The sequence below is a fragment of the Aristolochia californica genome, unplaced genomic scaffold (genome assembly GCF_029961685.1).
Source record: "Aristolochia californica isolate CCGP_79_NKW_82.1479 unplaced genomic scaffold, dmAriCali1.0.hap1 SCAF_125, whole genome shotgun sequence".
NCBI classification, from domain to species: domain Eukaryota; kingdom Viridiplantae; phylum Streptophyta; class Magnoliopsida; order Piperales; family Aristolochiaceae; genus Aristolochia; species Aristolochia californica.
In genome coordinates, this window is record NW_027181799.1 from 1 (window position 1) to 15911 (window position 15911).

Here is a 15911-nt window from a genome sequence, read left to right on the forward strand (position 1 = left end):
AATCGAGATATATAAAAAATTTTGACAATGAGCGCCATTAAACAATAAAACTGAACCGAACTGCATTCATGACGGGTTAAACAAATCAAAATCATACTTTTTTTTTTTTTCCTTTTTCCTCCTGCTCTTCTACCCGAACGATTCGAACCCTTAAAAAACATAAAACAAACTGTATGTGCAAAAACGTGTTTCGCCGCCCCTAACCGCGGCCTTGTGAGGGGCAAATTAGCAGGCAGCACAGGAACAAAGGGCAAAAAAAAAAAAAGGGGGTGCAACACGAGGACTTCCCAGGAGGTCACCCATCCTAGTACTACTCTCGCCCAGCGCGCTTAACTTCGGAGTTCTGATGGATCCGGTGCATTAGTGCTGGTATGATCGCACCCCGTTTCTATTACCCTCTCCATCCTACCAATCCCTTCCCCGGCTTCACTCTCCCCCACGTTCTTTTCCACATTCCTACATCAAATAAAATAGAAAATTAAAATCCAACTCACGCAAAAATCGAGATATATAAAAAATTTTGACAATGAGCGCCATTAAACAATAAAACTGAACCGAACTGCATTCATGACGGGTTAAACAAATCAAAATCATACCTTTTTTTTTTTTTCCTTTTTCCTCCTGCTCTTCTACCCGAACGATTCGAACCCTTAAAAAACATAAAACAAACTGTATGTGCAAAAACGTGTTTCGCCGCCCCTAACCGCGGCCTTGTGAGGGGCAAATTAGCAGGCAGCACAGGAACAAAGGGCAAAAAAAAAAAAAGGGGTGCAACACGAGGACTTCCCAGGAGGTCACCCATCCTAGTACTACTCTCGCCCAAGCGCGCTTAACTTCGGAGTTCTGATGGGATCCGGTGCATTAGTGCTGGTATGATCGCACCCGTTTCTGTTACCCTCTCCATCCTACCAATCCCTTCCCCGGCTTCACTCTCCCCCACGTTCTTTTCCACATTCCTACATCAAATAAAATAGAAAATTAAAATCCAACTCACGCAAAAATCGAGATATATAAAAAATTTTGACAATGAGCGCCATTAAACAATAAAACTGAAACCGAACTGCATTCATGACGGGTTAAACAAATCAAAATCATACTTTTTTTTTTTTTCCTTTTTCCTCCTGCTCTTCTACCCGAACGATTCGAACCCTTAAAAAACATAAAACAAACTGTATGTGCAAAAACGTGTTTCGCCGCCCCTAACCGCGGCCTTGTGAGGGGCAAATTAGCAGGCAGCACAGGAACAAAGGGCAAAAAAAAAAAAAAAGGGTGTGCAACACGAGGACTTCCCCAGGAGGTCACCCATCCTAGTACTACTCTCGCCCAAGCGCGCTTAACTTCGGAGTTCTGATGGGATCCGGTGCATTAGTGCTGGTATGATCGCACCCGTTTCTGTTACCCTCTCCATCCTACCAATCCCTTCCCCGGCTTCACTCTCCCCCACGTTCTTTTCCACATTCCTACATCAAATAAAATAGAAAATTAAAATCCAACTCACGCAAAAATCGAGATATATAAAAAATTTTGACAATGAGCGCCATTAAACAATAAAACTGAACCGAACTGCATTCATGACGGGTTAAACAAATCAAAATCATACTTTTTTTTTTTTTCCTTTTTCCTCCTGCTCTTCTACCCGAACGATTCGAACCCTTAAAAAACATAAAACAAACTGTATGTGCAAAAACGTGTTTCGCCGCCCCTAACCGCGGCCTTGTGAGGGGCAAATTAGCAGGCAGCACAGGAACAAAGGGCAAAAAAAAAAAAAAGGGGTGCAACACGAGGACTTCCCAGGAGGTCACCCATCCTAGTACTACTCTCGCCCAAGCGCGCTTAACTTCGGAGTTCTGATGGGATCCGGTGCATTAGTGCTGGTATGATCGCACCCGTTTCTGTTACCCCTCTCCATCCTACCAATCCCTTCCCCGGCTTCACTCTCCCCCACGTTCTTTTCCACATTCCTACATCAAATAAAATAGAAAATTAAAATCCAACTCACGCAAAAATCGAGATATATAAAAAATTTTGACAATGAGCGCCATTAAACAATAAAACTGAACCGAACTGCATTCATGACGGGTTAAACAAATCAAAATCATACTTTTTTTTTTTTTTCCTTTTTTCCTCCTGCTCTTCTACCCGAACGATTCGAACCCTTAAAAAACATAAAACAAACTGTATGTGCAAAAACGTGTTTCGCCGCCCCTAACCGCGGCCTTGTGAGGGGCAAATTAGCAGGCAGCACAGGAACAAAGGGCAAAAAAAAAAAAAGGGGTGCAACACGAGGACTTCCCAGGAGGTCACCCATCCTAGTACTACTCTCGCCCAAGCGCGCTTAACTTCGGAGTTCTGATGGGATCCGGTGCATTAGTGCTGGTATGATCGCACCCGTTTCTGTTACCCTCTCCATCCTACCAATCCCTTCCCCGGCTTCACTCTCCCCCACGTTCTTTTCCACATTCCTACATCAAATAAAATAGAAAATTAAAAATCCAACTCACGCAAAAATCGAGATATATAAAAAATTTTGACAATGAGCGCCATTAAACAATAAAACTGAACCGAACTGCATTCATGACGGGTTAAACAAATCAGAAATCATACTTTTTTTTTTTTTTCCTTTTTCCTCCTGCTCTTCTACCCGAACGATTCGAACCCTTAAAAAACATAAAACAAACTGTATGTGCAAAAACGTGTTTCGCCGCCCCTAACCGCGGCCTTGTGAGGGGCAAATTAGCAGGCAGCACAGGAACAAAGGGCAAAAAAAAAAAAAAGGGGTGCAACACGAGGACTTCCCAGGAGGTCACCCATCCTAGTACTACTCTCGCCCAAGCGCGCTTAACTTCGGAGTTCTGATGGGATCCGGTGCATTAGTGCTGGTATGATCGCACCCGTTTCTGTTACCCTCTCCATCCTACCAATCCCTTCCCCGGCTTCACTCTCCCCCACGTTCTTTTCCACATTCCTACATCAAATAAAATAGAAAATTAAAATCCAACTCACGCAAAAATCCGAGATATATAAAAAATTTTGACAATGAGCGCCATTAAACAATAAAACTGAACCGAACTGCATTCATGACGGGTTAAACAAATCAAAATCATACTTTTTTTTTTTTTCCTTTTTCCTCCTGCTCTTCTACCCGAACGATTCGAACCCTTAAAAAACATAAAACAAACTGTATGTGCAAAAACGTGTTTCGCCGCCCCTAACCGCGGCCTTGTGAGGGGCAAATTAGCAGGCAGCACAGGAACAAAGGGCAAAAAAAAAAAAAGGGGTGCAACACGAGGACTTCCCAGGAGGTCACCCATCCTAGTACTACTCTCGCCCAAGCGCGCTTAACTTCGGAGTTCTGATGGGATCCGGTGCATTAGTGCTGGTATGATCGCACCCGTTTCTGTTACCCTCTCCATCCTACCAATCCCTTCCCCGGCTTCACTCTCCCCCACGTTCTTTTCCACATTCCTACATCAAATAAAATAGAAAATTAAAATCCAACTCACGCAAAAATCGAGATATATAAAAAATTTTGACAATGAGCGCCATTAAACAATAAAACTGAACCGAACTGCATTCATGACGGGTTAAACAAATCAAAATCATACTTTTTTTTTTTTTCCTTTTTCCTCCTGCTCTTCTACCCGAACGATTCGAACCCTTAAAAAACATAAACAAACTGTATGTGCAAAAACGTGTTTCGCCGCCCCTAACCGCGGCCTTGTGAGGGGCAAATTAGCAGGCAGCACAGGAACAAAGGGCAAAAAAAAAAAAAGGGGTTGCAACACGAGGACTTCCCAGGAGGTCACCCATCCTAGTACTACTCTCGCCCAAGCGCGCTTAACTTCGGAGTTCTGATGGGATCCGGTGCATTAGTGCTGGTATGATCGCACCCGTTTCTGTTACCCTCTCCATCCTACCAATCCCTTCCCCCGGCTTCACTCTCCCCCACGTTCTTTTCCACATCCTACATCAAATAAAATAGAAAATTAAAATCCAACTCACGCAAAAATCGAGATATATAAAAATTTTGACAATGAGCGCCATTAAACAATAAAACTGAACCGAACTGCATTCATGACGGGTTAAACAAATCAAAATCATACTTTTTTTTTTTTTTCCTTTTTCCTCCTGCTCTTCTACCCGAACGATTCGAACCTTAAAAAACATAAAACAAACTGTATGTGCAAAAACGTGTTTCGCCGCCCCTAACCGCGGCCTTGTGAGGGGCAAATTTAGCAGGCAGCACAGGAACAAAGGGCAAAAAAAAAAAAAAAGGGGTGCAACACGAGGACTTCCCAGGAGGTCACCCATCCTAGTACTACTCTCGCCCAAGCGCGCTTAACTTCGGAGTTCTGATGGGATCCGGTGCATTAGTGCTGGTATGATCGCACCCGTTTCTGTTACCCTCTCCATCCTACCAATCCCTTCCCCGGCTTCACTCTCCCCCACGTTCTTTTTCCACATTCCTACATCAAATAAAATAGAAAATTAAAATCCAACTCACGCAAAAATCGAGATATATAAAAAATTTTGACAATGAGCGCCATTAAACAATAAAACTGAACCGAACTGCATTCATGACGGGTTAAACAAATCAAAATCATACTTTTTTTTTTTTTCCTTTTTCCTCCTGCTCTTCTACCCGAACGATTCGAACCCTTAAAAAACATAAAACAAACTGTATGTGCAAAAACGTGTTTCGCCGCCCCTAACCGCGGCCTTGTGAGGGGCAAATTAGCAGGCAGCACAGGAACAAAGGGCAAAAAAAAAAAAAAGGGGTGCAACACGAGGACTTCCCAGGAGGTCACCCATCCTAGTACTACTCTCGCCCAAGCGCCGCTTAACTTCGGAGTTCTGATGGGATCCGGCTGCATTAGTGCTGGTATGATCGCACCCGTTTCTGTTACCCTCTCCATCCTACCAATCCCTTCCCCGGCTTCACTCTCCCCCACGTTCTTTTCCACATTCCTACATCAAATAAAATAGAAAATTAAAATCCAACTCACGCAAAAATCGAGATATATAAAAAATTTTGACAATGAGCGCCATTAAACAATAAAACTGAACCGAACTGCATTCATGACGGGTTAAACAAATCAAAATCATACTTTTTTTTTTTTTTCCTTTTTCCTCCTGCTCTTCTACCCGAACGATTCGAACGCCTTAAAAAACATAAAACAAACTGTATGTGCAAAAAACGTGTTTCGCCGCCCCTAACCGCGGCCTTGTGAGGGGCAAATTAGCAGGCAGCACAGGAACAAAGGGCAAAAAAAAAAAAAAAGGGGGTGCAACACGAGGACTTTCCCAGGAGGTCACCCATCTAGTACTACTCTCGCCCAAGCGCGCTTAACTTCGGAGTTCTGATGGGATCCGGTGCATTAGTGCTGGTATGATCGCACCCGTTTCTGTTACCCTCTCCATCCTACCAATCCCTTCCCCCGGCTTCACTCTCCCCCCACGTTCTTTTCCACATTCCTACATCAAATAAAATAGAAAATTAAAATCCAACTCACGCAAAAATCGAGATATATAAAAAAATTTTGACAATGAGCGCCATTAAACAATAAAACTGAACCGAACTGCATTCATGACGGGTTAAACAAATCAAAATCATACTTTTTTTTTTTTTCCTTTTTCCTCCTGCTCTTCTACCCGAACGATTCGAACCCTTAAAAAACATAAAACAAACTGTATGTGCAAAAACGTGTTTCGCCGCCCCTAACCGCGGCCTTGTGAGGGGCAAATTAGCAGGCAGCACAGGAACAAAGGGCAAAAAAAAAAAAAAGGGGTGCAACACGAGGACTTCCCAGGAGGTCACCCATCCTAGTACTACTCTCGCCCAAGCGCGCTTAACTTCGGAGTTCTGATGGGATCCGGTGCATTAGTGCTGGTATGATCGCACCCGTTTCTGTTACCCTCTCCATCCTACCAATCCCTTCCCCGGCTTCACTCTCCCCCACGTTCTTTTCCACATTCCTACATCAAATAAAATAGAAAATTAAAATCCAACTCACGCAAAAATCGAGATATATAAAAAATTTTGACAATGAGCGCCATTAAACAATAAAACTGAACCGAACTGCATTCATGACGGGTTAAACAAATCAAAATCATACTTTTTTTTTTTTTCCTTTTTCCTCCTGCTCTTCTACCCGAACGATTCGAACCCTTAAAAAACATAAAACAAACTGTATGTGCAAAAACGTGTTTCGCCGCCCCTAACCGCGGCCTTGTGAGGGGCAAATTAGCAGGCAGCACAGGAACAAAGGGCAAAAAAAAAAAAAGGGGTGCAACACGAGGACTTCCCAGGAGGTCACCCATCCTAGTACTACTCTCGCCCAAGCGCGCTTAACTTCGGAGTTCTGATGGGATCCGGTGCATTAGTGCTGGTATGATCGCACCCGTTTCTGTTACCCTCTCCATCCTACCAATCCCTTCCCCGGCTTCACTCTCCCCCACGTTCTTTTCCACATTCCTACATCAAATAAAATAGAAAATTAAAATCCAACTCACGCAAAAATCGAGATATATAAAAAATTTTGACAATGAGCGCCATTAAACAATAAAACTGAACCGAACTGCATTCATGACGGGTTAAACAAATCAAAATCATACTTTTTTTTTTTTTCCTTTTTCCTCCTGCTCTTCTACCCGAACGATTCGAACCCTTAAAAAACATAAAACAAACTGTATGTGCAAAAACGTGTTTCGCCGCCCCTAACCGCGGCCTTGTGAGGGGCAAATTAGCAGGCAGCACAGGAACAAAGGGCAAAAAAAAAAAAAGGGGTGCAACACGAGGACTTCCCAGGAGGTCACCCATCCTAGTACTACTCTCGCCCAAGCGCGCTTAACTTCGGAGTTCTGATGGGATCCGGTGCATTAGTGCTGGTATGATCGCACCCGTTTCTGTTACCCTCTCCATCCTACCAATCCCTTCCCCGGCTTCACTCTCCCCCACGTTCTTTTCCACATTCCTACATCAAATAAAATAGAAAATTAAAATCCAACTCACGCAAAAATCGAGATATATAAAAAATTTTGACAATGAGCGCCATTAAACAATAAAACTGAACCGAACTGCATTCATGACGGGTTAAACAAATCAAAATCATACTTTTTTTTTTTTTCCTTTTTCCTCCTGCTCTTCTACCCGAACGATTCGAACCCTTAAAAAACATAAAACAAACTGTATGTGCAAAAACGTGTTTCGCCGCCCCTAACCGCGGCCTTGTGAGGGGCAAATTAGCAGGCAGCACAGGAACAAAGGGCAAAAAAAAAAAAAGGGGTGCAACACGAGGACTTCCCAGGAGGTCACCCATCCTAGTACTACTCTCGCCCAAGCGCGCTTAACTTCGGAGTTCTGATGGGATCCGGTGCATTAGTGCTGGTATGATCGCACCCGTTTCTGTTACCCTCTCCATCCTACCAATCCCTTCCCCGGCTTCACTCTCCCCCACGTTCTTTTCCACATTCCTACATCAAATAAAATAGAAAATTAAAATCCAACTCACGCAAAAATCGAGATATATAAAAAATTTTGACAATGAGCGCCATTAAACAATAAAACTGAACCGAACTGCATTCATGACGGGTTAAACAAATCAAAATCATACTTTTTTTTTTTTTCCTTTTTCCTCCTGCTCTTCTACCCGAACGATTCGAACCCTTAAAAAACATAAAACAAACTGTATGTGCAAAAACGTGTTTCGCCGCCCCTAACCGCGGCCTTGTGAGGGGCAAATTAGCAGGCAGCACAGGAACAAAGGGCAAAAAAAAAAAAAGGGGTGCAACACGAGGACTTCCCAGGAGGTCACCCATCCTAGTACTACTCTCGCCCAAGCGCGCTTAACTTCGGAGTTCTGATGGGATCCGGTGCATTAGTGCTGGTATGATCGCACCCGTTTCTGTTACCCTCTCCATCCTACCAATCCCTTCCCCGGCTTCACTCTCCCCCACGTTCTTTTCCACATTCCTACATCAAATAAAATAGAAAATTAAAATCCAACTCACGCAAAAATCGAGATATATAAAAAATTTTGACAATGAGCGCCATTAAACAATAAAACTGAACCGAACTGCATTCATGACGGGTTAAACAAATCAAAATCATACTTTTTTTTTTTTTCCTTTTTCCTCCTGCTCTTCTACCCGAACGATTCGAACCCTTAAAAAACATAAAACAAACTGTATGTGCAAAAACGTGTTTCGCCGCCCCTAACCGCGGCCTTGTGAGGGGCAAATTAGCAGGCAGCACAGGAACAAAGGGCAAAAAAAAAAAAAGGGGTGCAACACGAGGACTTCCCAGGAGGTCACCCATCCTAGTACTACTCTCGCCCAAGCGCGCTTAACTTCGGAGTTCTGATGGGATCCGGTGCATTAGTGCTGGTATGATCGCACCCGTTTCTGTTACCCTCTCCATCCTACCAATCCCTTCCCCGGCTTCACTCTCCCCCACGTTCTTTTCCACATTCCTACATCAAATAAAATAGAAAATTAAAATCCAACTCACGCAAAAATCGAGATATATAAAAAATTTTGACAATGAGCGCCATTAAACAATAAAACTGAACCGAACTGCATTCATGACGGGTTAAACAAATCAAAATCATACTTTTTTTTTTTTTTCCTTTTTCCTCCTGCTCTTCTACCCGAACGATTCGAACCCTTAAAAAACATAAAACAAACTGTATGTGCAAAAACGTGTTTCGCCGCCCCTAACCGCGGCCTTGTGAGGGGCAAATTAGCAGGCAGCACAGGAACAAAGGGCAAAAAAAAAAAAAGGGGTGCAACACGAGGACTTCCCAGGAGGTCACCCATCCTAGTACTACTCTCGCCCAAGCGCGCTTAACTTCGGAGTTCTGATGGGATCCGGTGCATTAGTGCTGGTATGATCGCACCCGTTTCTGTTACCCTCTCCATCCTACCAATCCCTTCCCCGGCTTCACTCTCCCCCACGTTCTTTTCCACATTCCTACATCAAATAAAATAGAAAATTAAAATCCAACTCACGCAAAAATCGAGATATATAAAAAATTTTGACAATGAGCGCCATTAAACAATAAAACTGAACCGAACTGCATTCATGACGGGTTAAACAAATCAAAATCATACTTTTTTTTTTTTTTCCTTTTTCCTCCTGCTCTTCTACCCGAACGATTCGAACCCTTAAAAAACATAAAACAAACTGTATGTGCAAAAACGTGTTTCGCCGCCCCTAACCGCGGCCTTGTGCGGGGCAAATTAGCAGGCAGCACAGGAACAAAGGGCAAAAAAAAAAAAAGGGGTGCAACACGAGGACTTCCCAGGAGGTCACCCATCCTAGTACTACTCTCGCCCAAGCGCGCTTAACTTCGGAGTTCTGATGGGATCCGGTGCATTAGTGCTGGTATGATCGCACCCGTTTCTGTTACCCTCTCCATCCTACCAATCCCTTCCCCGGCTTCACTCTCCCCCACGTTCTTTTCCACATTCCTACATCAAATAAAATAGAAAATTAAAATCCAACTCACGCAAAAATCGAGATATATAAAAAATTTTGACAATGAGCGCCATTAAACAATAAAACTGAACCGAACTGCATTCATGACGGGTTAAACAAATCAAAATCATACTTTTTTTTTTTTTTCCTTTTTCCTCCTGCTCTTCTACCCGAACGATTCGAACCCTTAAAAAACATAAAACAAACTGTATGTGCAAAAACGTGTTTCGCCGCCCCTAACCGCGGCCTTGTGCGGGGCAAATTAGCAGGCAGCACAGGAACAAAGGGCAAAAAAAAAAAAAGGGGTGCAACACGAGGACTTCCCAGGAGGTCACCCATCCTAGTACTACTCTCGCCCAAGCGCGCTTAACTTCGGAGTTCTGATGGGATCCGGTGCATTAGTGCTGGTATGATCGCACCCGTTTCTGTTACCCTCTCCATCCTACCAATCCCTTCCCCGGCTTCACTCTCCCCCACGTTCTTTTCCACATTCCTACATCAAATAAAATAGAAAATTAAAATCCAACTCACGCAAAAATCGAGATATATAAAAAATTTTGACAATGAGCGCCATTAAACAATAAAACTGAACCGAACTGCATTCATGACGGGTTAAACAAATCAAAATCATACTTTTTTTTTTTTTTCCTTTTTCCTCCTGCTCTTCTACCCGAACGATTCGAACCCTTAAAAAACATAAAACAAACTGTATGTGCAAAAACGTGTTTCGCCGCCCCTAACCGCGGCCTTGTGAGGGGCAAATTAGCAGGCAGCACAGGAACAAAGGGCAAAAAAAAAAAAAGGGGTGCAACACGAGGACTTCCCAGGAGGTCATCCATCCTAGTACTACTCTCGCCCAAGCGCGCTTAACTTCGGAGTTCTGATGGGATCCGGTGCATTAGTGCTGGTATGATCGCACCCGTTTCTGTTACCCTCTCCATCCTACCAATCCCTTCCCCGGCTTCACTCTCCCCCACGTTCTTTTCCACATTCCTACATCAAATAAAATAGAAAATTAAAATCCAACTCACGCAAAAATCGAGATATATAAAAAATTTTGACAATGAGCGCCATTAAACAATAAAACTGAACCGAACTGCATTCATGACGGGTTAAACAAATCAAAATCATACTTTTTTTTTTTTTTCCTTTTTCCTCCTGCTCTTCTACCCGAACGATTCGAACCCTTAAAAAACATAAAACAAACTGTATGTGCAAAAACGTGTTTCGCCGCCCCTAACCGCGGCCTTGTGAGGGGCAAATTAGCAGGCAGCACAGGAACAAAGGGCAAAAAAAAAAAAAGGGGTGCAACACGAGGACTTCCCAGGAGGTCACCCATCCTAGTACTACTCTCGCCCAAGCGCGCTTAACTTCGGAGTTCTGATGGGATCCGGTGCATTAGTGCTGGTATGATCGCACCCGTTTCTGTTACCCTCTCCATCCTACCAATCCCTTCCCCGGCTTCACTCTCCCCCACGTTCTTTTCCACATTCCTACATCAAATAAAATAGAAAATTAAAATCCAACTCACGCAAAAATCGAGATATATAAAAAATTTTGACAATGAGCGCCATTAAACAATAAAACTGAACCGAACTGCATTCATGACGGGTTAAACAAATCAAAATCATACTTTTTTTTTTTTTTCCTTTTTCCTCCTGCTCTTCTACCCGAACGATTCGAACCCTTAAAAAACATAAAACAAACTGTATGTGCAAAAACGTGTTTCGCCGCCCCTAACCGCGGCCTTGTGAGGGGCAAATTAGCAGGCAGCACAGGAACAAAGGGCAAAAAAAAAAAAAGGGGTGCAACACGAGGACTTCCCAGGAGGTCATCCATCCTAGTACTACTCTCGCCCAAGCGCGCTTAACTTCGGAGTTCTGATGGGATCCGGTGCATTAGTGCTGGTATGATCGCACCCGTTTCTGTTACCCTCTCCATCCTACCAATCCCTTCCCCGGCTTCACTCTCCCCCACGTTCTTTTCCACATTCCTACATCAAATAAAATAGAAAATTAAAATCCAACTCACGCAAAAATCGAGATATATAAAAAATTTTGACAATGAGCGCCATTAAACAATAAAACTGAACCGAACTGCATTCATGACGGGTTAAACAAATCAAAATCATACTTTTTTTTTTTTTTCCTTTTTCCTCCTGCTCTTCTACCCGAACGATTCGAACCCTTAAAAAACATAAAACAAACTGTATGTGCAAAAACGTGTTTCGCCGCCCCTAACCGCGGCCTTGTGAGGGGCAAATTAGCAGGCAGCACAGGAACAAAGGGCAAAAAAAAAAAAAGGGGTGCAACACGAGGACTTCCCAGGAGGTCACCCATCCTAGTACTACTCTCGCCCAAGCACGCTTAACTTCGGAGTTCTGATGGGATCCGGTGCATTAGTGCTGGTATGATCGCACCCGTTTCTGTTACCCTCTCCATCCTACCAATCCCTTCCCCGGCTTCACTCTCCCCCACGTTCTTTTCCACATTCCTACATCAAATAAAATAGAAAATTAAAATCCAACTCACGCAAAAATCGAGATATATAAAAAATTTTGACAATGAGCGCCATTAAACAATAAAACTGAACCGAACTGCATTCATGACGGGTTAAACAAATCAAAATCATACTTTTTTTTTTTTTTCCTTTTTCCTCCTGCTCTTCTACCCGAACGATTCGAACCCTTAAAAAACATAAAACAAACTGTATGTGCAAAAACGTGTTTCGCCGCCCCTAACCGCGGCCTTGTGCGGGGCAAATTAGCAGGCAGCACAGGAACAAAGGGCAAAAAAAAAAAAAGGGGTGCAACACGAGGACTTCCCAGGAGGTCACCCATCCTAGTACTACTCTCGCCCAAGCGCGCTTAACTTCGGAGTTCTGATGGGATCCGGTGCATTAGTGCTGGTATGATCGCACCCGTTTCTGTTACCCTCTCCATCCTACCAATCCCTTCCCCGGCTTCACTCTCCCCCACGTTCTTTTCCACATTCCTACATCAAATAAAATAGAAAATTAAAATCCAACTCACGCAAAAATCGAGATATATAAAAAATTTTGACAATGAGCGCCATTAAACAATAAAACTGAACCGAACTGCATTCATGACGGGTTAAACAAATCAAAATCATACTTTTTTTTTTTTTTCCTTTTTCCTCCTGCTCTTCTACCCGAACGATTCGAACCCTTAAAAAACATAAAACAAACTGTATGTGCAAAAACGTGTTTCGCCGCCCCTAACCGCGGCCTTGTGCGGGGCAAATTAGCAGGCAGCACAGGAACAAAGGGCAAAAAAAAAAAAAGGGGTGCAACACGAGGACTTCCCAGGAGGTCACCCATCCTAGTACTACTCTCGCCCAAGCGCGCTTAACTTCGGAGTTCTGATGGGATCCGGTGCATTAGTGCTGGTATGATCGCACCCGTTTCTGTTACCCTCTCCATCCTACCAATCCCTTCCCCGGCTTCACTCTCCCCCACGTTCTTTTCCACATTCCTACATCAAATAAAATAGAAAATTAAAATCCAACTCACGCAAAAATCGAGATATATAAAAAATTTTGACAATGAGCGCCATTAAACAATAAAACTGAACCGAACTGCATTCATGACGGGTTAAACAAATCAAAATCATACTTTTTTTTTTTTTTCCTTTTTCCTCCTGCTCTTCTACCCGAACGATTCGAACCCTTAAAAAACATAAAACAAACTGTATGTGCAAAAACGTGTTTCGCCGCCCCTAACCGCGGCCTTGTGAGGGGCAAATTAGCAGGCAGCACAGGAACAAAGGGCAAAAAAAAAAAAAGGGGTGCAACACGAGGACTTCCCAGGAGGTCACCCATCCTAGTACTACTCTCGCCCAAGCGCGCTTAACTTCGGAGTTCTGATGGGATCCGGTGCATTAGTGCTGGTATGATCGCACCCGTTTCTGTTACCCTCTCCATCCTACCAATCCCTTCCCCGGCTTCACTCTCCCCCACGTTCTTTTCCACATTCCTACATCAAATAAAATAGAAAATTAAAATCCAACTCACGCAAAAATCGAGATATATAAAAAATTTTGACAATGAGCGCCATTAAACAATAAAACTGAACCGAACTGCATTCATGACGGGTTAAACAAATCAAAATCATACTTTTTTTTTTTTTTCCTTTTTCCTCCTGCTCTTCTACCCGAACGATTCGAACCCTTAAAAAACATAAAACAAACTGTATGTGCAAAAACGTGTTTCGCCGCCCCTAACCGCGGCCTTGTGCGGGGCAAATTAGCAGGCAGCACAGGAACAAAGGGCAAAAAAAAAAAAAGGGGTGCAACACGAGGACTTCCCAGGAGGTCACCCATCCTAGTACTACTCTCGCCCAAGCGCGCTTAACTTCGGAGTTCTGATGGGATCCGGTGCATTAGTGCTGGTATGATCGCACCCGTTTCTGTTACCCTCTCCATCCTACCAATCCCTTCCCCGGCTTCACTCTCCCCCACGTTCTTTTCCACATTCCTACATCAAATAAAATAGAAAATTAAAATCCAACTCACGCAAAAATCGAGATATATAAAAAATTTTGACAATGAGCGCCATTAAACAATAAAACTGAACCGAACTGCATTCATGACGGGTTAAACAAATCAAAATCATACTTTTTTTTTTTTTTCCTTTTTCCTCCTGCTCTTCTACCCGAACGATTCGAACCCTTAAAAAACATAAAACAAACTGTATGTGCAAAAACGTGTTTCGCCGCCCCTAACCGCGGCCTTGTGCGGGGCAAATTAGCAGGCAGCACAGGAACAAAGGGCAAAAAAAAAAAAAGGGGTGCAACACGAGGACTTCCCAGGAGGTCACCCATCCTAGTACTACTCTCGCCCAAGCGCGCTTAACTTCGGAGTTCTGATGGGATCCGGTGCATTAGTGCTGGTATGATCGCACCCGTTTCTGTTACCCTCTCCATCCTACCAATCCCTTCCCCGGCTTCACTCTCCCCCACGTTCTTTTCCACATTCCTACATCAAATAAAATAGAAAATTAAAATCCAACTCACGCAAAAATCGAGATATATAAAAAATTTTGACAATGAGCGCCATTAAACAATAAAACTGAACCGAACTGCATTCATGACGGGTTAAACAAATCAAAATCATACTTTTTTTTTTTTTTCCTTTTTCCTCCTGCTCTTCTACCCGAACGATTCGAACCCTTAAAAAACATAAAACAAACTGTATGTGCAAAAACGTGTTTCGCCGCCCCTAACCGCGGCCTTGTGAGGGGCAAATTAGCAGGCAGCACAGGAACAAAGGGCAAAAAAAAAAAAAGGGGTGCAACACGAGGACTTCCCAGGAGGTCATCCATCCTAGTACTACTCTCGCCCAAGCGCGCTTAACTTCGGAGTTCTGATGGGATCCGGTGCATTAGTGCTGGTATGATCGCACCCGTTTCTGTTACCCTCTCCATCCTACCAATCCCTTCCCCGGCTTCACTCTCCCCCACGTTCTTTTCCACATTCCTACATCAAATAAAATAGAAAATTAAAATCCAACTCACGCAAAAATCGAGATATATAAAAAATTTTGACAATGAGCGCCATTAAACAATAAAACTGAACCGAACTGCATTCATGACGGGTTAAACAAATCAAAATCATACTTTTTTTTTTTTTTCCTTTTTCCTCCTGCTCTTCTACCCGAACGATTCGAACCCTTAAAAAACATAAAACAAACTGTATGTGCAAAAACGTGTTTCGCCGCCCCTAACCGCGGCCTTGTGAGGGGCAAATTAGCAGGCAGCACAGGAACAAAGGGCAAAAAAAAAAAAAGGGGTGCAACACGAGGACTTCCCAGGAGGTCACCCATCCTAGTACTACTCTCGCCCAAGCGCGCTTAACTTCGGAGTTCTGATGGGATCCGGTGCATTAGTGCTGGTATGATCGCACCCGTTTCTGTTACCCTCTCCATCCTACCAATCCCTTCCCCGGCTTCACTCTCCCCCACGTTCTTTTCCACATTCCTACATCAAATAAAATAGAAAATTAAAATCCAACTCACGCAAAAATCGAGATATATAAAAAATTTTGACAATGAGCGCCATTAAACAATAAAACTGAACCGAACTGCATTCATGACGGGTTAAACAAATCAAAATCATACTTTTTTTTTTTTTTCCTTTTTCCTCCTGCTCTTCTACCCGAACGATTCGAACCCTTAAAAAACATAAAACAAACTGTATGTGCAAAAACGTGTTTCGCCGCCCCTAACCGCGGCCTTGTGAGGGGCAAATTAGCAGGCAGCACAGGAACAAAGGGCAAAAAAAAAAAAAGGGGTGCAACACGAGGACTTCCCAGGAGGTCATCCATCCTAGTACTACTCTCGCCCAAGCGCGCTTAACTTCGGAGTTCTGATGGGATCCGGTGCATTAGTGCTGGTATGATCGCACCCGTTTCTGTTACC

The 15911-nt window shown here is 43.4% G+C and overlaps 32 non-coding genes across 32 annotated transcripts; all 32 read right to left on the reverse strand.

The window, feature by feature from the left end:
• Positions 1-266: 266 nt before the first annotated feature.
• LOC137947514 (5S ribosomal RNA) lies at positions 267-383 on the reverse strand. The gene has a single exon (XR_011111505.1). It is a non-coding gene; the product is annotated as a 5S ribosomal RNA (ribosomal RNA).
• A 382-nt stretch (positions 384-765) lies between these two features.
• Positions 766-884, reverse strand: LOC137947530 (5S ribosomal RNA). The gene has a single exon (XR_011111521.1). It is a non-coding gene; the product is annotated as a 5S ribosomal RNA (ribosomal RNA).
• A 384-nt stretch (positions 885-1268) lies between these two features.
• Positions 1269-1388, reverse strand: LOC137947510 (5S ribosomal RNA). The gene has a single exon (XR_011111501.1). It is a non-coding gene; the product is annotated as a 5S ribosomal RNA (ribosomal RNA).
• A 381-nt stretch (positions 1389-1769) lies between these two features.
• Positions 1770-1888, reverse strand: LOC137947541 (5S ribosomal RNA). The gene has a single exon (XR_011111532.1). It is a non-coding gene; the product is annotated as a 5S ribosomal RNA (ribosomal RNA).
• A 383-nt stretch (positions 1889-2271) lies between these two features.
• LOC137947552 (5S ribosomal RNA) lies at positions 2272-2390 on the reverse strand. Its single transcript, XR_011111543.1, has one exon. It is a non-coding gene; the product is annotated as a 5S ribosomal RNA (ribosomal RNA).
• A 384-nt stretch (positions 2391-2774) lies between these two features.
• On the reverse strand, positions 2775-2893 carry LOC137947455 (5S ribosomal RNA). The gene has a single exon (XR_011111448.1). It is a non-coding gene; the product is annotated as a 5S ribosomal RNA (ribosomal RNA).
• A 381-nt stretch (positions 2894-3274) lies between these two features.
• LOC137947466 (5S ribosomal RNA) lies at positions 3275-3393 on the reverse strand. The gene has a single exon (XR_011111459.1). It is a non-coding gene; the product is annotated as a 5S ribosomal RNA (ribosomal RNA).
• A 380-nt stretch (positions 3394-3773) lies between these two features.
• On the reverse strand, positions 3774-3892 carry LOC137947502 (5S ribosomal RNA). The gene has a single exon (XR_011111494.1). It is a non-coding gene; the product is annotated as a 5S ribosomal RNA (ribosomal RNA).
• Positions 3893-4274: 382 nt separating this feature from the next.
• Positions 4275-4393, reverse strand: LOC137947478 (5S ribosomal RNA). Its single transcript, XR_011111470.1, has one exon. It is a non-coding gene; the product is annotated as a 5S ribosomal RNA (ribosomal RNA).
• Positions 4394-4775: 382 nt separating this feature from the next.
• LOC137947513 (5S ribosomal RNA) lies at positions 4776-4896 on the reverse strand. The gene has a single exon (XR_011111504.1). It is a non-coding gene; the product is annotated as a 5S ribosomal RNA (ribosomal RNA).
• Positions 4897-5282: 386 nt separating this feature from the next.
• LOC137947511 (5S ribosomal RNA) lies at positions 5283-5401 on the reverse strand. Its single transcript, XR_011111502.1, has one exon. It is a non-coding gene; the product is annotated as a 5S ribosomal RNA (ribosomal RNA).
• Positions 5402-5785: 384 nt separating this feature from the next.
• On the reverse strand, positions 5786-5904 carry LOC137947489 (5S ribosomal RNA). The gene has a single exon (XR_011111481.1). It is a non-coding gene; the product is annotated as a 5S ribosomal RNA (ribosomal RNA).
• Positions 5905-6284: 380 nt separating this feature from the next.
• On the reverse strand, positions 6285-6403 carry LOC137947500 (5S ribosomal RNA). Its single transcript, XR_011111492.1, has one exon. It is a non-coding gene; the product is annotated as a 5S ribosomal RNA (ribosomal RNA).
• Positions 6404-6783: 380 nt separating this feature from the next.
• On the reverse strand, positions 6784-6902 carry LOC137947512 (5S ribosomal RNA). Its single transcript, XR_011111503.1, has one exon. It is a non-coding gene; the product is annotated as a 5S ribosomal RNA (ribosomal RNA).
• Positions 6903-7282: 380 nt separating this feature from the next.
• LOC137947515 (5S ribosomal RNA) lies at positions 7283-7401 on the reverse strand. Its single transcript, XR_011111506.1, has one exon. It is a non-coding gene; the product is annotated as a 5S ribosomal RNA (ribosomal RNA).
• Positions 7402-7781: 380 nt separating this feature from the next.
• On the reverse strand, positions 7782-7900 carry LOC137947516 (5S ribosomal RNA). The gene has a single exon (XR_011111507.1). It is a non-coding gene; the product is annotated as a 5S ribosomal RNA (ribosomal RNA).
• Positions 7901-8280: 380 nt separating this feature from the next.
• LOC137947517 (5S ribosomal RNA) lies at positions 8281-8399 on the reverse strand. Its single transcript, XR_011111508.1, has one exon. It is a non-coding gene; the product is annotated as a 5S ribosomal RNA (ribosomal RNA).
• Positions 8400-8780: 381 nt separating this feature from the next.
• LOC137947518 (5S ribosomal RNA) lies at positions 8781-8899 on the reverse strand. Its single transcript, XR_011111509.1, has one exon. It is a non-coding gene; the product is annotated as a 5S ribosomal RNA (ribosomal RNA).
• Positions 8900-9280: 381 nt separating this feature from the next.
• LOC137947520 (5S ribosomal RNA) lies at positions 9281-9399 on the reverse strand. The gene has a single exon (XR_011111511.1). It is a non-coding gene; the product is annotated as a 5S ribosomal RNA (ribosomal RNA).
• Positions 9400-9780: 381 nt separating this feature from the next.
• On the reverse strand, positions 9781-9899 carry LOC137947521 (5S ribosomal RNA). Its single transcript, XR_011111512.1, has one exon. It is a non-coding gene; the product is annotated as a 5S ribosomal RNA (ribosomal RNA).
• Positions 9900-10280: 381 nt separating this feature from the next.
• Positions 10281-10399, reverse strand: LOC137947503 (5S ribosomal RNA). The gene has a single exon (XR_011111495.1). It is a non-coding gene; the product is annotated as a 5S ribosomal RNA (ribosomal RNA).
• Positions 10400-10780: 381 nt separating this feature from the next.
• Positions 10781-10899, reverse strand: LOC137947522 (5S ribosomal RNA). The gene has a single exon (XR_011111513.1). It is a non-coding gene; the product is annotated as a 5S ribosomal RNA (ribosomal RNA).
• A 381-nt stretch (positions 10900-11280) lies between these two features.
• On the reverse strand, positions 11281-11399 carry LOC137947504 (5S ribosomal RNA). The gene has a single exon (XR_011111496.1). It is a non-coding gene; the product is annotated as a 5S ribosomal RNA (ribosomal RNA).
• A 381-nt stretch (positions 11400-11780) lies between these two features.
• On the reverse strand, positions 11781-11899 carry LOC137947449 (5S ribosomal RNA). Its single transcript, XR_011111442.1, has one exon. It is a non-coding gene; the product is annotated as a 5S ribosomal RNA (ribosomal RNA).
• Positions 11900-12280: 381 nt separating this feature from the next.
• On the reverse strand, positions 12281-12399 carry LOC137947523 (5S ribosomal RNA). The gene has a single exon (XR_011111514.1). It is a non-coding gene; the product is annotated as a 5S ribosomal RNA (ribosomal RNA).
• Positions 12400-12780: 381 nt separating this feature from the next.
• On the reverse strand, positions 12781-12899 carry LOC137947524 (5S ribosomal RNA). Its single transcript, XR_011111515.1, has one exon. It is a non-coding gene; the product is annotated as a 5S ribosomal RNA (ribosomal RNA).
• Positions 12900-13280: 381 nt separating this feature from the next.
• On the reverse strand, positions 13281-13399 carry LOC137947525 (5S ribosomal RNA). Its single transcript, XR_011111516.1, has one exon. It is a non-coding gene; the product is annotated as a 5S ribosomal RNA (ribosomal RNA).
• A 381-nt stretch (positions 13400-13780) lies between these two features.
• LOC137947526 (5S ribosomal RNA) lies at positions 13781-13899 on the reverse strand. The gene has a single exon (XR_011111517.1). It is a non-coding gene; the product is annotated as a 5S ribosomal RNA (ribosomal RNA).
• A 381-nt stretch (positions 13900-14280) lies between these two features.
• Positions 14281-14399, reverse strand: LOC137947527 (5S ribosomal RNA). Its single transcript, XR_011111518.1, has one exon. It is a non-coding gene; the product is annotated as a 5S ribosomal RNA (ribosomal RNA).
• A 381-nt stretch (positions 14400-14780) lies between these two features.
• Positions 14781-14899, reverse strand: LOC137947506 (5S ribosomal RNA). The gene has a single exon (XR_011111497.1). It is a non-coding gene; the product is annotated as a 5S ribosomal RNA (ribosomal RNA).
• A 381-nt stretch (positions 14900-15280) lies between these two features.
• LOC137947528 (5S ribosomal RNA) lies at positions 15281-15399 on the reverse strand. The gene has a single exon (XR_011111519.1). It is a non-coding gene; the product is annotated as a 5S ribosomal RNA (ribosomal RNA).
• A 381-nt stretch (positions 15400-15780) lies between these two features.
• LOC137947507 (5S ribosomal RNA) lies at positions 15781-15899 on the reverse strand. The gene has a single exon (XR_011111498.1). It is a non-coding gene; the product is annotated as a 5S ribosomal RNA (ribosomal RNA).
• Between the last annotated feature and the right edge of the window lie 12 nt (positions 15900-15911).